Genomic DNA, 18346 nt, shown 5'->3' with positions numbered 1-18346 from the left:
TATAATGAAATGTCGAGTATTGGTTCGCTTTATAACGACAAACATTGGATCCAAAACAGCAAGCGGTGTTCCTAGATTGAGAGTGCATTTATTTTGCACAATTGAAAACCTTATCTCCTCAACAAGAATTTGTTTATGATTCCCAGAAAGTTGGATTTATCACCAGACAGCAAGCGATGTTCTCTTTATTTGAGAAACTTGTGTGTTCCAGAATTTTCTCTTGGATGAAGATAGTGGTCTCTTTGGAGCAGTCTGTTAATCCCCAGTGAAGATTGTTAGTTATCCCCGATGAATGGTTAATCTCTTCATTATGATAGAGATAGTTCATCGTGAAGACCCCACATCAAATGGTTGCCTTCCAAGGAGTTTGTCTATTACCCTTTCTAGGTAGAAGATTTAGTTAAAGAAGAAGCTGAACCTCGTTATGTGGAATCTTGTTGATGGAGTTGTATCATCTTTTCTTAGGCCATCATTTGTTTGATGGTAGGTGATATATTTCCAGCCTCTGAAGTCCTTTCATCTTTTCTTAGGCTACCACTATGGTAGTAGATGGATTGTTCTTCCTAGAGTCTCTTCATCTTTGCTTAGGCTACCACTATTATGGTATTAGATGAATTGTTTCCCTTTACTTCTTACATAATCTTTGTTTAGGCCATCACTCGTTCGGTAGTAAGTGATATATTGAAGTCATTTATCTTGCTTAGGCTACCACTGTTATAGTAGTAGATGATTTGTTTCCTTTGCTTCTTATATTACCTTTGATCAGGCTATCAATTTTCTAAGTAGGTAATATATTTTGCCCTTTTATATCATCTTTGCTTAGGCTATCGCTCATTCGGTAGTAGGTGATATATCTTTTGCCCTTGGAGTCATTTACCTTGCTTAGGCTACCACTGTTATGGTAGTAGATAAATTGTTTCCTTTGCTTCTTATATTACCTTTGCTTAGGCTATCATTTGTTTGGTAGTAGGTAATATTCATTGTCTCGGGTATTACCTTTGCCTAGGATATCACTTGTTGATAGTAGGTGATCGTCCCCAATGGAGTTATGATCTCTCTCCATTTTATTTATTTCTTTCCCAGTGGAGCTACTCTGTTTTCTTCTATTCTGAATTAAGGATGTTATTTTATTCATTGCCATTCCTCGTGAAAGTTGAAGTCTTGCATTCATATCATAGCTTAAGCATACTTGTGGTCTCTTAGGGCCCAAATTGTGCTTTATTTTTATTTAAGTCCCTCCTATCACGTCGAGATGAAGATTTTAATCTTCACATCTCCGGATAGAAGAAACTTAAATAGGGGGCAGTTGTCATCCCTCAATTTTTGGCCCTAAGATCCCACTTCATTTGCATTAGAGTCTGATCATCATTATCATCATTCATATCATATAAATATCATTCATGCATCATTACTAACCTCAATTATACAAAAAATGTGTTTGCTTGTTTCACAATGTTTCACAAGGTAGGAGTGATTGATCAAGGAGCTAAGGCAATTAGGGTTTTTATGGCTCAAAAAGAGACTCAAGCTTCTCACATGCCTAAATTATTCCCCTCATATAAAAAATTCAACAGTGCTTCAAATCAAGAGCATCAACTTTCAAATTCATCTGGTACACAAATTAGGGTTTTGACCTAATTCATTGGGAAAGTTGACTTTTGGTCAAAGCATGATCTTTTGGCTCAAAACATGGTTCAAGAACCTCAAGTACTTCATTATATCCTACTCATATCATCCATTTGGCAAGAAGGGCTTGATTCATTATTATTGGGAAAATTGCATTTTCAAATGGTAAAAGTCAACTATGCAAGAATCAACTTTGACTTTTGGAATTTTTGATCAACTATGGACTTTCAAGGTCAAGAGGATCATGGGAATATGATTTATGAAACCATTTTATCAAGTTTAATCAAGAAAATCAACAAAAAGTTTCAAAGAAGAAATTAGGGTTTATGAAAAATTTCTAAGTTATGGAAAAAGTCATGTTCAAATACCCAACTTTGAAGACTTGTAACTTCTTCATCAAGCCACCATTTTTCATGCTCCAAAGATGTACTTGAAGATCTCATTTCATGCTACAAATTTTCCATAGGAGATGGATTCCAAAAAATGCATGGATTGGAAGATATTAATTGGTCAAAATGAAGCTTCAAAGTTGTGAGGCATTTTTCACCAAGATCTCAATTGATTTAGGCCAACTGCTCAACATGAAAGTTGTAAAGGGTAATCTAAGCTATCCAAAAATTCCAAGAGCATTAAATTAGCACACTTGAGCAAGGATAATTGAATTTTTGAAGATGGCACCATGAAGATGTTCTTAAGGTCCATTTTTGTGTTCAACCAAGTTGGAAACCTCTTACAGGTCAATTTCTATAAGTTACATGAGCCATTTGCAAGTTACATAAGCCATTTGCAACCTATATAAATATAGAACCAAGCATTAGAACTCAACACACCAGAATTTCCACAAAAACTCCATTGTTACAAGCTCTCAAACCATTTCTTCGAATTTCATTCTCCTTGCAAGTTTCTTGCAAACCAAACATCCAAGCACCTTCCATACACCATATAGAAGCAACGACAACTGTTAAACACCAACTATAACACATTCATCAATATCTCCCAAACTCATTTTTCATCACTGCAATTTGACTTGGTTAGAGAGATGGGAACACTTTCAGTTCAAAGTAAGCATCACTACACGTTCCTGGGACTTCACTGAAGCTATAGGGATCATCACATCATCTTCAGAAGTGCTCTAACTCCATATTTGATTCTCACTTCAGAGGTAAGTTCTCTTAACTTTGAAGTTCATGTTAGGAGTACCATTTTAAATAATTCTCGACTCTATCATGTTTGCCTTGATGTGAGGAGTAAAAGCCCTCACTTATCTGCCACTGATTGATGTTATTTACCATTTAATTTTTGTTTGAAGTTTATAGGATTTTTCTGGTTTTGTTCAAAATTAGAGAGCTATAATTAAAATAAATTTATGTTGTATACATTTATGGACTCGTTGTGAAATTCTGAGCAATTTCATATTTACATCATTGCATTTGGTTGAGAAATGGAGAAATATGATTTCTGAAAATTTGAATGAACCAAGGTTGAAGATGAAGTTGCTTCAACGCCATTTTTGAACTTTTGAAGCTTGTTTTAAATATAATTATATGAATGCGCCAAAACTAATGGATGTATCACCACCTCAATGGTTAAAACGCGCGCCTGTCACCTTTGAGTCTAAGGTTCGAATCCCCCTCGCCCCAGACTTTTGTGTTTTTTTTTTTATGTATTTTTGGCCTGTTTTAAATATAATTGAATGAAGGTGTGTTGTTATCACATATAGTGTTGGCCCAATGGTATAATTTTGACATGGTTACCCTTGTGACCTGAGTTCAACACTCTTGGCATCCAAACCTTATTTTTATCACTAGTTTATTTTACTTTTTTTTCCCAATTTTCTTTTAATCATTTCACCAAGCAATTTAATTTATTTTGACCTAATTTTTTGTACACTCTCTATTTATTCCCTTTACTTTGAGAATATATTAAAAATCCTAAAAAAATATATTTATTTTATCACCTTTTATTTAGTCCAAAACAAGTACTTTTTTTTTTATATATTTTAAGGTCTTTATATGAAATCTTTTTTATTGATCCCTTTGCCTAATTGGATATTTATGCCTATGTGGTCATAATATGCTTGAGTTAAACTTCATTTGAATTTGATAATGTAACGCCCCAATTTTCGATATTTATTTATTACGTAATTGTTGGGTGTATTTGGTGTCTTAAACTGATATTTAATTTTTATTATATTAGTTTAATAATTAATTAGTAAATAGTAAAATGATTAATTAGTTATTTGGGCCAAGTAGTGATTAGTAATTGGGAGGGTGTGTAATAAGCCCATTAGCAAATTAAGGATTAATGAGAGATTAATAAAAATAAAGAAAAATTAGAAGGAATAGTTTCTTTTGGCAAAATTTAGAGGAATGTGAAAACAGAGAAAAAGGCTAGGGCAAGAGGTAGAAGAACTCCACCATTGTTGAAGGATCAAAGCTCAATTCTAAGGTAAGGGGGGAGAATGAGTTCTCTAAATGGTGATTACAACATGAGAGGGTAGTGAGGGTTCCTTTCCCTCTTTAGGTTTCATAATTGACATGTTGATTCCTCCTTTGATGTGTGAATTGATTTGAATTGTATGTTGTTCTTCATGATTAATGAGTATTGTATGATTGTGAACGAAATTCTGTTTTGGATTGATGAATTTTGGTGTGGTTTTGGATGTTGGTTGAGTTGTTGTTGTGTTCATAAAAAGAACTGAATCTGAGTGTAAAATTATCCAATTTGATGAGTAGGAATTTGGTTGTTATCATGTTAAAATTGATGTAGCATAATAGGTTAATGAATCTAGATGAAAGGTGTGAGTTAATAGGTGAAATTATGATGTTTTAGACCTGAAATCGCAGACGGGAAGTGATGAAAACGAGTGAGAACGGACTGGTGCGAATGCAGACTTGGAAAGACAATTTTCCTGTCAGTTTGCGTATGATACGCGTATGGGTTGAGGCCATACGCGTATGAGGGACACACCCAGGGGGCTATACGCGTATGATACGCAGCCCTGTCCCAACATAGTACAACCTACTGGTGGAATGCGTATGGTACGCGTATGAGAGAGAGGTCATACGCGTACGAGAATGTGATACGCGTATGGAGGAGGTTTTAGTGCAAATCTGATTCTGGCAAAACGCGTATGATACGCGTATGGGCAAGGGGGTATACGCGTATGGCTTAGCTGTACGCGTATGGTTACGCTAGTGTGCAGAATTTTCCATTTTTGTGATTTTCTCCTGATCCTTGAGTGAAATAAATACCTTTCTGAGTTACTTAAACTGTAGGACTTAGGTAAACATAGAGAGACTGTAAGAGTTATGCTTTGGACATAAAATATTGTGATAAGTTTGTGTTGACTGTTGTGAATGTAACTACAAAATAATAAAATTATAGTTGCATGTTGTTGAGCTGGTTGATAGCCTAAATGGCGATGAGTTGAAGGCTGAAGCCTTGTGTTGTTGAATTGTGTTGATTGGATGTCCATACTGCATACATATGTTGTTGGGGGCTTATGCTCTGTTGTTGGCCTGTATTGGCATTGTTGAAGGCTTATGCCTTGTTATTGCCTCTAATATAATGGCATCTGTTGAGGGCTTATGCTCTGTTGGTACCACATGCATGTAGAGTCGATAGTTACATTTTCATTCATCTGACTGTTTGTAAATGTCATGTAATGATGTTGTTGTGTGATTGATGGTGTGAGAATCTGTTTATGATTGTGTTTGTGTGTGGTGTAGATACTACTCCTTAACCATGTGATATTTCACCGTATATTTATTGAATGTAATTCTCACCCCTTTTCTGTTGTTGTGTCTGTGCTTCTTCGGGAGTATAGATAACCAGGTACCAGAGTAGTGCTTGGATTTCTCGAGTGTTACCTGATCGAGTCTTAGGAGTCGCTCTGATACGTAACACGGGGATGTTGGGATACGCTGTGTTTTGTTTTCCTTTCAGTTAAATGTTAAATTGTTACGTATCTTGATTTTGACATTATTGTTGGACCACCTGTTTAGTGGATATGATTTATTTGTTGGGGCCGTGGTGCCATGAGAATTAATAAGTTGTTTTGAATTCCGCTGCAGTATAGGATATTCTATTTTAATCAATATTAAATAAAGTGATGTTATTGTGAATTGTTTAGAAGATGTGATATCCTACTCGTATTACTCTGATTATTTATGTATTTATAATTCGTTTATTTTCGATATGGGAAAGTGGGGTGTTACAGATAACATGATTCAAATATTTTCCACTTAAGGTTTAGTCTACTTTTAAATGAATGAACTTTATTTTGAATGCTAAAACCCTAATTTTAATCAATGAATTTTCTCTTTAACTTTGATGCAACATCTTGTTAATATTCACTTGTTCCTCAATGCCATGATCACACCTTGATACCCTTGTTTATACCATGATAAAACCAACCATACTCTTTGAAACTTAAACTTATATGGTTAAATGTTTACAAAAACAAAAAATGTTTGTCTTCATCATGCTTATATACTTGATACTTATTGATTGTAATCTCTCTTGATTGAGGGTCATCATTCTCCATTTTGATTTATCTTACTTTGTTTACTTGTGCACATATTTGGATAATTCACATGCTTTTACCATATACTTTATATGTACTTTTTGACTTGATATCCATTGTTGATTAACCATATATCCTTGAGAATACTTGTCCATATGATCATACACACCCACATTCATACATATTTGATATTACTGACATTAAGGTATGTTCTATTTTTTTATTCATAACCCTTATACTTGAGATTGCTTGTATACATTAATACCTTTGTTTATATATACTTAACATACTTTGACTTTGATCACAATACATGTGTCATATTTCATATGATATTACTAGAGATTCTTACCATTAATACTTGCCTGAGATGTATACTATGATTGCTTGATTTTTCATTGATATTTGCTTGTATCATCAAATCCAAAGGAATGAGATGATATTGACTAAAATTGTCAAGGTACTCACCTCTTTTGCTCTTGTTTACTTTGTGCTTTGTATTGTTAAAGCTTAGCACCCTCCCTCTTTAAAAAAATGATTTTTATTGTTAAATCTTAGCCATTTGTAAGACAACCATGCTTTGTATTTCTAAAACTTAGCATTTCACCCTTTGACTTGCATTTTTAAAGTCTGACTCCTTTTAAAACTTGTTGTGTATTGTTAAAACTCAGCATTTCAAAACCTTGCTTTGTATTGTTTAAGCTTAAAAACCAAAAACTTCTTTTAAAACTTACTTTGTATTGTTAAAGCTTAGCACCCAATAACATTTTTGTCACTTTGCCTCTTTATTTTCCTTTTTTAGGGGAACTACAAATGCTCTGTGTAACACCTGTATAATTTTAATATTAATTTAATTGGAATATTGAATTAATAATTAGAATTATTAAGGATTTTGTGAAAATAATGGAAAAATAATGGTTTATGGCATTTGGGCCATGTGAGAAAATAGTAAAAGAAGGGGGTGTGATATAGTAAAGCTTTTACTAACTTTATTATTATTTTCATAAAAGTAATTGGGATTGGAAAAGAAAGAAAGAACGTGAAAGACTGAAAGTTTTGGGAACACGAAGAACGTGAAGGAGAACTGAAGAGGAAAAGACCAAAGATCAAGAATTTGGCTAAGGTAAGGGGAGACTCTCCATTTAATCTCTATTATCGTATTGTGAATAATAGTATGGATTAGGAGTATTGTTTGGATTCAATAGATTCTATATTTTGGATTTATATTTTGTGTTCATCATGTGGATTGGAATTTGGACATGTTAATCCCTAATAATTGATTAGATTTAGGTTGTGATGAGTAAAATCATTTTAGAATCATTGTTGATGTTGGGTGAATTCTATGTTGTTTAGAATGTGAAATTTCTGGTTTTGAGACCCAAATCGCAGGCTGTACAGATGAATTCGCGAGGAAGACGAATGGGTAAGTTGCAGATTTTTGGTAATTGCTGCCCGATCGCGTACGATACGCGTATGGTACGCGTATGGAGGGGGTGGTATGCGTATGATACGCTCCCCGTGTGTGCATCAGGTTGCACCTTCTGTTCGTACGCGTATGGTACCTGGTTGATACGCGTATGCCTTGATGATACGCGTATGGGTGTGTTTTGTGTGGATGAATGAATCTGCTCATACGCGTATGATATGCGTATGGTGTCCGTCTAGTACGCGTATGGCATGTTGGTACGCGTATGCGTATGTTTTGTGTGATAAACAGGTTCTGCTCATACGCGTATGGTGCGTGTTTTGTGAGATTTTGGCCCTGGTGGTACGCGTATGGTACGTGTCTGGCCAGTGTGACCTACAAATTTTGCTGTTTTGTGATTTTGAAAGTTTGGCGACGTGTAACTTTTGAAACTGATGAATCTGTATGAGTTATTGTTATATGATTTTATCGAATGATGCTAATATACATATGTATGGACATACTTGTTAATGATGATGATGATGAATGATGATGAATGAGTATAAGATGATGCTACTCATAGTATGATGATGATGATAGTATGTTGTATATATGTTTGCATGCATTCATAGTCATTTGATGAGGGCTGAATCCTAATGATGAGAGGATTCAGTGAAGGGCAAGGTTCCCACTGTGTGGAATCTGTGCTGGCAGGGCCGTATCTGGATGATGATAGATCGGTCGGTGGGTTTTCCCATTGATGATGTTGGTACCACATGCATAGTGTCAGTTCATACATATGCATTATTTTTGTATAACATGATTAATATATGTTATGTGATAACTTGATGTTGTAGATGTGAGACGATGATGTGTCTGAATATGAAACGATTGGGTGAATGATATAACTATGATATATTGTTATTTATGATGCAATAACATTGGTTAACTGTGATAAGACTCACCCTTACTTGTTGTCATTTTCAGATTGAGGATAGCGGCGCGACTTGGTGAGGATTAGCTCATAAGTCGGTTTAGTTTTGTGTCGGTGTCATGCTCTGATAGATGTAACACTGGGAATGCGATGTTTTGAGTTTTCGATTTTGACTCCATTCGTTTATTTGTTTGAAGTCTGATACATTAACGATGTAATGTTGACTTGATGATTCAATTCCACTGTGTAAAACATGATTTTTATCTAATGAGTTATAATCAGATGTTTTCAGTGAAAGCATGACATATGCCGAATGTGTGTTTTCTTTTATTTTTGAATTGTGACACCCTTTGCATGTTTACTCTGATTTAATTTTGTTAATTGCTGCGGGTTATTAGAGGGGTGTTACACTCTGAGTTCCCTATTACACAAAAGGGGTATGTAGGCACAAGATGTGATGTCTTGTCGAGCATAATAAAACTCCCTTCTCACCATCCCACTCTATTTCACAAAATACAAACAATAGCAAATAAAACAATAATATATATTTTCAAAAAGATTCCTGTAAAGTACTACATATGTGAGGGGTGCTAATACCTTCCCCTTGCATAACCAATCCCCGAACTTAAGATCTTTGTTTGTTTTATTAGTTTTGATTTGAAAAACTTCTTTGGGTTTTATTTCGCTCTTTTTCCCATTTCCTTTGGAAACAATAAAGCGCGGTGGCGACTTTCACTAAAATACAAGCTGAGTCAATCCAATGGCTCCAGTCTCAAATTTTCACCGCTACACATGCAAACTAGATTCCTCAACTTAAACAACAAATTAAGAAACTTGGGTAAAACCTATTCCAACAAAGATTGTGCTAACAAAATATTGAGATCTATGTGCAGGGAGTGACAATCAAAGGTTACCACTATAAAAGAATTAAACGATCTTAGTACTTTGGACATTACAAAGCTATTTGAAAAGTTAGTCAAGCATGAAAATAAAGTTAAACGACTTGCCGAAAGCAAAGTAAGTTCGAGAAAAAAAGAGAAAGGAAAATAAGAGAAACATGATCTTTATCTGAAAGCTTCATCATCTCAAGCTAGTAAATCAAAGGAAGAAAGTGACAATTCTGACGAAGATACTCCTAAAAATGAAGAGATGGTTTTATTTGTCAAGCGATACAATAGATACTTGAAAAGGAACAAGCTCAAGCATTATAACAAATGTTTAATAAACTTCATAAATATTCACCCGCCTAAGAAAGAACACAAGAAAAAGAATGATGATATTACGTGTTACGAGTGTGGTAAATTGGGTCACTATAGAACAACTTGTCTGAGTCTCACCAAACATCATAAAAAGAAAGATAAGAAATTCTACAAGACAAAGGGAAGAAGTTCTAAAGGTCGTAGAGCCTGTATCGCGTGGGAAGAAGAGGATGAGAGCTCCTTCTCAGATTATTGCTCAAGTTCAGATCATGAGTACCTGTGCCAACTTATGTTCGATGGCACGTAAGAAAGGTGAAACATCAAAGGTGTATAATTCTGACTCCAAAAATGAATATTCTTATAGTGAATTGTCGAAAGCCTTTAATGACATGTATGTTGATTTTATAAACGCTTTTAAGAAATTTCTCTCCAAAAATAAATTATCATGACACTTGAACATGAGATACATAATCTTAATCGTTCTTTAGATTGTCTTAAAGACGCACATACATCTCTAATTGATGAACGTTATATTATTTCTGATACTTTAGTTGAAAAAGATGGAAAAAGTAGAATGTGTTGAATGTAAAATTTTAAGACTATAGGTTGCTAATTCTTTTTTACAAATCTAGTAGTTACGAAGACATTTAAAAAAAAAAAACCAATTGTCATGCACCAAATTTTTTGAAAAAACTGGTATAAGTGCACCAAATATTTAGAAAATTTGGTATTAAATCATATAATTTTTAAAAAAACAATAAATTTTTATTGGATATTTTTAAAAATTCGGCATTTCTTCAAATAAACTCAAAAATCTGACATTTTTTTTAATGTTCGATATTTTTTTCAAATAAACTAAAAAAAATGGTATTATATAGATAAATATGCAGAAAACCGAACTTTTAAAGAAAAGATTTTTTTTAAGCAAAAACACAAAGATAAAAACATAGTTCATGGGGTGTAGATTTAAGTGTAAGGGTGTCAAATAAAAATCTATAAAAGCAATAAACTTTTTAACATGACTTAGAAACTGGGCCTTTGGCCCATGATGAACTAATATTGGTATAGGATATTGGAAGTTTTAGGGGTAGTTTCTGAATTTATTTCATAATGGATTAATAAAATTATATTGTCGAATTCAATAAAACCCCACGTTTTTTAATGATGAATCGAAAAACTTCTAATTATAAGAAAGACAAAATAATTCAAGGCCATAAGTTCCTCCATAATTTGTGATTATGTTTAATTTTGATTGGACATCAATTAATTCTTCTGCGTCAGAAGGCAACATTGAACATATGAAAAAAGTGTGAAATTCATCTTAAATTATACAAATGCATAAGAACAAGATAAGTGAATCATTGACAAACAATCGGGCTTACACTATAAAATTTCAGGGGATTTATCTTAAGTTCTATTAATTTTTAAGATATTGGACCACTTTGTTTTGATTTTTTTAAAAATAATTTTTATAGTGTAACATAATTTTGTGTAATAAAAATTTTCATTTTTTTCCGTAATTTTTAAAATAAAAATTTAGTTTGAAAAGTTATTCTTAAAATATTATTTTAAATATTTTATTAAAAAATATTTGGATATCAAAATTTTAAAAAATTATTTAATTTTGAAGCTATTTTAAATAATTTTTCATGAAAATTATTTTTGAGATATAACTTTTTAAAAACATTGCGATTTCAACTATGTTTTAGTCTTCAATGATGTATGTTTATGTTATAAGATGTTAAAATTAATTTTTCACTTAAAAAACAAATATAAAAAAATTTATAATATTTTAAAAATATACAGATAAAATCCATATTTTTAAACTAAAATAAACAAATCCATTGTTTTCTATGCAAAAATTTTAAAATATTGTTTTAGGGAGTTGTAATTAGGACAAACACTTATATAAAATTTGAAATATGTAATGTAACGGTTAATGCCAACCCCAATATATTTTGTCTGGATAGTATTATTTAGACTGACTTAATTTTTAAGAATTGTGCTCGTTAAAATCCTCATAATATTCGCACTTAGACAAATCTAAATGAGGCTAATGTTTACTAGTAGCTTTGAAAATATTAACCCATTTTAAATTTGAAATGTGGACCATATTATTTACTGCAACATTATACTACCACACCCCATTTCAAGAGCAGCTGAAATGGTTATCAGAATTTTAGAAGAATTACGGTTTATGATTTAGGAGTTTATGAAGTCTAGCTTTATAATTTTTGGGTTGATTTAGGGGGGCTAATTCAGCTTATGATATTTTTTCTTCTTCTTGATTTTGTTCGGATTGTATTGTTTAGTTTCTTTAAGACGAAAAAAAGGAGAGCATCTTTCTGTACCTTCCAAAGTTATTTCATAATGAACCAAATAATTGGGCTCGAGTGGTAAACGAGCTCCTATTAAGAACGAAGTTCGAGAAATAACGAGTTCGATTTATGGTGGAAATAATACTTGGCCAGCGCCATGACCATTTAAAGTATACTTCCAAATAAAAAACCAGTTCCATGTCGAGAGAGAAATAGATTCAAGAAAAAAAATGGTTGTGAAAAAAACAAATTCTAATATTAATTAATTTGAACTTTAGCTACGAAAATTGGATTATACTCTCAACAATTTCAAGTTATGAAATAATATTCCTTGAAATTATATTTTGAAAATTCTTATTCTTAAAAATAATATTTTTATCTATGTATTTAGTAAAAATAAAAATTTTCAAAAATATTTAAATATTTTATTTAGTTTAAAAATTATAAAAATTAAATTTCCACTGAAAATAAATATCAGAAAAGTCATTAAAATAATTTCTGGAAATAAAAGTATTTGAAAATAATTTAAAAAAAACTTAAAATAAATATGAAATTATTGTATTTCCATATCACATTCTCATGAATATATTTTCTATCCGTGAAACAAAGACACCTAAGATATGAATTTTGTTTGAGATTAATTTAATTATTGGATCCGAAAAAGAAAAGATTAGATTAGTGTGTTAATATTTGAATTTTCAAAGCATCAAGCATTTCTAGTAAGAACCGCTAGGTCCAAAGCACCACCTAAAAGTGATTCCTCCAAAACGGAAATTTAAATTATAAAAATAATTTTCTACACCTAAAACTGATTATTAACATTATTATTATTAGAAATCATTTTCTATTCCCTTAACAAAAAGAAATCATCATTTTCTTTTTGAGTGTCGTTGGCTGGTGATGAGGTGAAAGAAACTGAATATAGCCTTAACAAATTTAGTTGGAGACACAAAATCACATGATCAATTTCTCATGATTGTTGTTTATTTTATCTAATCTTTATCACTAAAAGCCTTAGATTTGGCACATTTCCAACGTCATTTTGCATTTCATGGTTCAAGTGGGACTCACACAATGCATTATGATACATATAATAATGCTTAATAAAAATAGTAGGTCAACCCAATAATATATAACGATAGATCATTTAATCACCAAATGTAAAAAGGAAAAATATCACACATGATATGATATCAATTAGGACTATTCATGCTACAATTTAGTCAGAATATTCAATCAAATCAAAGTGAACTATAATAAAAAATTAATTTTAATTTATTATAAACAGAAACAAATTAAATAAGAAAAAAGAAAAAGAGAAATATCAAAAAATTTAGAGATTCGGTCAAAACAAAAAGACCTACTCGTCTTCTCAAGAATTAATCTTAAAAGTTTCTAATTCAACCAAATAATTCAAGATGATGAATTAGAGAGTTTGCGTCTTTTCTTCCAAATAAGCTTAGGAGTGAAGTGACCAATCTTTCTTTCTAATGGTAGATTGAAGCGGCTAGTCTTCTTTCTAGAAACAAGAACTTTAAAAATTTTAATCTTCAAGTTTCTTAAACCTTGAGCTCTAAACTGTGATTTGATATATTAGCTCAAAATTCAGAACTGTATCAAACAATTAGAATTCAGTTTTTCACAAATTAAATAATTTGTTAAAAAATTGAATTATTATTATTATTTTTTTTAATTTTTGTAATAAAAAATTTAAAACATGATTTTAACATTTTTAATCTTTAGTTTATCAATTTTTTATCATTTGACTCGATTTTAGAACTGTTAGAACAATACATGTTCAATTCACTAACCAAATAAAATGATTTGTTTATAGCTTCAGCTCATTTCAATTTTCGGATTCGGTTCGATTTTTTAAATAGTCGTGACATCAATAATCAATCATAGTACTACACCAACACCAAGTCATGGGTTGCTACTCCTCTTTCACCATTTATGCTGTGTACTGGTTTTTCCATGTTGTATCTTCTTGTAGCAACATTTGAATGCTAAAAATGTATAGGGAATGAGATGTACGACAAGGGTACCACCAAAATAGTTATTCATGAATCAATTATTTTATGTGACGTTTTTTAAAATTATGAAATTTGTCAGTAATTTTGCGTGCACACAAAAGCTTTTCTTCACCCTTGTTGGAAGGAGACAGTTATAGGTGGGGCTGTGTTGGACTTGGTTGGAATCAAATATAAATTAAAGTAATAATATAGAGATAGTTACATGAATGTATAAAATTCGGTGATGATAAAAAAGCAAAAACTAATCTATTCAGTAAAATATTATTTTAACTAAACATATGTGGGTGTTTTTGTTTGATGATTAAGAAATCGAAGAAAGTAATATATACCGCACATTCAATTATTGTAGTTTTATGAAGAGTGTCAAACTCTCTTTTCAACACTATCTTAAATATTTACTTTTTTATTGGTTGAAACATTTGTAAATCCTTCAATTTAAAAATAGGTTTCACATAAAGTGGTAAGACTCACACATGTTTCAACCAATAAGAGAATGAGTGTTTGAGAGATTGTTGAAACATGTGTGAGACTCTCTTTTAAATGTATCAGTAAAATGCTAAGTCTAAATCTATCTATAGAGTTTAGAACCTAGCAAATATTCATCCAAGAACAATATTTGAGGAATTTATCTCTAAAGCAACTCAAATCCAAACACAAAATAAAAACAAGGATAAACATCAACATTGATTTGTAAAAGAGGTTTTATACAACACAATGAGTAATCAATATACATACAAAACAAATATACTTACAAACAAAACCCCAACAAATAGAAGTTTGCAAGGAGAAGAAATGAAGAAGAAACCAAATCTTTCGCAGTGTCAATTACGATCAACCTAGCTCCCAACCCTGAATCATCCGATTACAAGCCACAAATGTTGTTTTCTAAGCTCTAACCTAAAAAAATGAAGGTGATAACTTTAGGAACAAATACCCCAAAGCACAACCCTAAAATTCTATTCAGAATTCTATTTATACACTTTCAAAACCGCGCACACCGCGCTTAGCGCCAAACTCTGCGCTTAGCGCGCTCAACAGAAAAACGAAATCTTATTTTGGCCATAATTTGAGAATCGTAACTCCGATTTGTGCCCAGTTCGAAATGTTGGAAAGCTTATTCAATGCTCTATCTAACAACAAATAAATATCAATGTTTGAATACCTACAAAAATAAGATAAAAACAATTAAACTCAATGGTTGTTTTTATCTTATTGACGATAAAATAATTCATTCGCTCTCTTTGGATCAAACTTGAAGAGTTGTATGCAAGAAAGACGTGGAACAATAAGTTGTTATTGTTCAAGCAATTGATGTCATTGAGGTATAATGATGGTTCACCAATAATCGGTCACTTGAACACTTTTCAAGGGATCCTAAATCAATTTTCGATGATGAATCTTACTCTAGATGATGAAATTCAAGATTTGTGTCTTCTTGGTACTTTGTCTAGTTCTTGGAAAACTTATAGGACTTCCTTGTCTAACTCCGCTCCGAATTATATCATCTCGATAAACTTGCCTAATTCCAAAGAATTCCACACATTTGAATACAAGATTTTTTTCAAACCACTGATACGGAGATAAAAACTGTAGTACGCATTTCAAACTCTATCTCATATTTAACTTTTTTTATTTTTATTTTTAATTCTTGTAGCTATATACTATCAAATTTAAATTTTTTGTCATTTTCAGATAACAACTTAACTATTTTTAAATAGGGATAATAGGTATTTACCCCCCTACCATATAAGTGAGATTCGATTTACCCCCTAGCTATTAATATTTTTTTTGGATTACCCCCTTGAAATATGAAAAGTTCTATGATTTACCCCCCTAGGACCCCCTGTAAACTTGTTTTTTTGATTTACCCCCTGGTTTTTCACTGTTTTTTACACGTTTAGGGGATTCCCTAAAAATACAGGGGGTAATCCAAAAAATATATATTAATAGGGGATAAATCGCATCTCGCTATATGACAAGGGGTAAATACCTATTATCCTTTTTAAATATAAGCATTATTATAATTTAACTCTCTCTCATTTTCTTCTAGTCCTGATTAATTTTGGAATCAAGCATAACAGATACTATATAAAAACACATCCAATATTATTGTATTTGTACCAATCTATCTCCCTGCACTGAAGACCGGAAACACTGACCTTATATTACGCTCGAAAACTAATTCAAACGTTAAATTAATTTTTAATTTCAATTAAACTACTATTGATTACTACAGTTATAATATTTTAAAATACAACACGAAGCTTCAGAGACACGATCATGAATCGGATTTAGCTAAAAGACAAAGCTTCTGTTCCCTTAAATTATGTCTATCTTCTAGAAGGTCTTTCCATAGATTGAGATATAAGATATGATCGTAAAGGATTCGATTCACATTTTTAATATGGTTGTGAAAAGGATAAAGCTCAAAACAGCAAGTGGGTCATTAGTGATCAAAAGTAACGGTTAAGTGGGGTAAGAAATCTTGTATCAAATATGCATGAATTATGAGGCAATGGGACCAATTAACCATTATTTTTAAGTTTATATATGAGCCAAAGGTGGTGTTACTTTGTTACCGTTTACACATATCCAAATTTAGATACGGCTCCAATTTTCACATACTAGATTCAAATTAGTCTTTTTTGAATGTTTTTATTTTATGTTTATAAAAGCTAAAAGTATTAATTTCAACTTCATTATTTATAGATGCATGGTATGGCTAGTGACTATTTAATTTATAGATGGATGGTATCACTAGTTACTATTTAATACCTAAGAGCATCATGACATGATAAATGTCTCATTTAGATTGGGATTATGATAATGTTAAATTTTTGAAAGAGTTTCGTGATTTACGTGGTCTTCTATTGGAGTATAAGTCAACCAAAGATAAGTGGGCTCACTTTGAATTGGTTAGGTGTTTAGAGAGCTAGTTAGGGTGATTAGAATGTGTAATTAACTTCAAACTTGAAGAAAACAATTCCTTGCTATGGAATCAAACAAGTTGAAAGTGTTATTTTCTCGTACAAACTCCACAAAGAGTGAGAGAAAGGTATTTAGAATATGTAATCTAGTGTACAAGTCGAAGGTGGCTCAAATAAGAAAATAATTCATGGGATTTTTTAGGCTCATAATTGATTAAGCGAATCCCATAATCAATTATGAAACACAAAAATGGAAGGTTTTCAAAAGTGTTGTTACTAGTCAACTATAAGCCCTACTAATTGATTATGAGGCGTTACAAAAGAAATAACCGATTTGGCCTAAGGTTCTAATTGATTATTTAGTGTACACTACACTTATAAAGGATTATTTGATCTAGTAATCGGCTATCTAGGCATATAAACATTTTCTGGTGATTTTTACAAAGCCTAGAGGATTTCCGATCATTCGAAAGTGTGTATGTAATTTGCCTTAGTAAATTCGAGAGATTGTCTTATAATTTTACAAACACATATCACTGAACTTAGACTTGGTGAATTTTCAAACTTCCCCTCTTTCACAACTCAGAAACTTCAGGTTCCTTGCTACATTATCTTTGACTTTATTACTTCACTAGAACCTTGAATCTTCTCCTTGATAAGGATTGAAATAACTCTTTATGATCGACTTCATCATCGGACTCACAACTTGATCAGAGATCTTCACAGACTTTAGTGAATGCCGCTTGACAAATTGATCTCCAAACAACTCAACTTGATCAGTTTGGAGTTGAACACCCGTAATCTTGTGGATTAACTAGGCTGGGCTAGATGACTGTGCTTGTCTGATGGTTTGCAAATGGGATGGCATACCTGAAAAACACTCTGATGGTCAAGTTAATAAGAATCATGAATGCAAGGTTTAAGGCTAAAGAGATATATTCACCAACTCTCCATCGTAGCTTTAACTTTCCAATAGAGGATCAAAGTTTGGTGACCCAAAACCCTAGAGGGACAACAGGCTCAATAGACACATGTAGGTATATCATGATATGATCATATAATTCTAAGTTGACCTTTGATTGCATACCAATACACCTTTGCGACATACTCATGATATGCGCTGGTCTTAGAGCACCCACATCCAAAGAATTTATTTTGGTTCATTAAATGGACCCTACTAAATATTTTATATTATTTTACACTTTCCAATTATTTAAATAATTCCTCTATATTTTTTTAAATATCCATACAATCTATCAAAAAACTCTATCATAGGTCCCATTAAACACTACAATATACCTCAAATTTAATTTTATATAAATATTTTCACCACAATTTAAGTATAGGAGCGTTGTTCTTGTCAAAAAAAAGTATAGGAG

This window comes from Vicia villosa, unplaced genomic scaffold (assembly GCF_029867415.1).
Source record: "Vicia villosa cultivar HV-30 ecotype Madison, WI unplaced genomic scaffold, Vvil1.0 ctg.002396F_1_1, whole genome shotgun sequence".
In the NCBI taxonomy this organism is placed as follows: domain Eukaryota; kingdom Viridiplantae; phylum Streptophyta; class Magnoliopsida; order Fabales; family Fabaceae; genus Vicia; species Vicia villosa.
The sequence above is the reverse complement of the archived record's forward strand: the minus strand, read 5'-3'. Positions refer to the sequence as shown.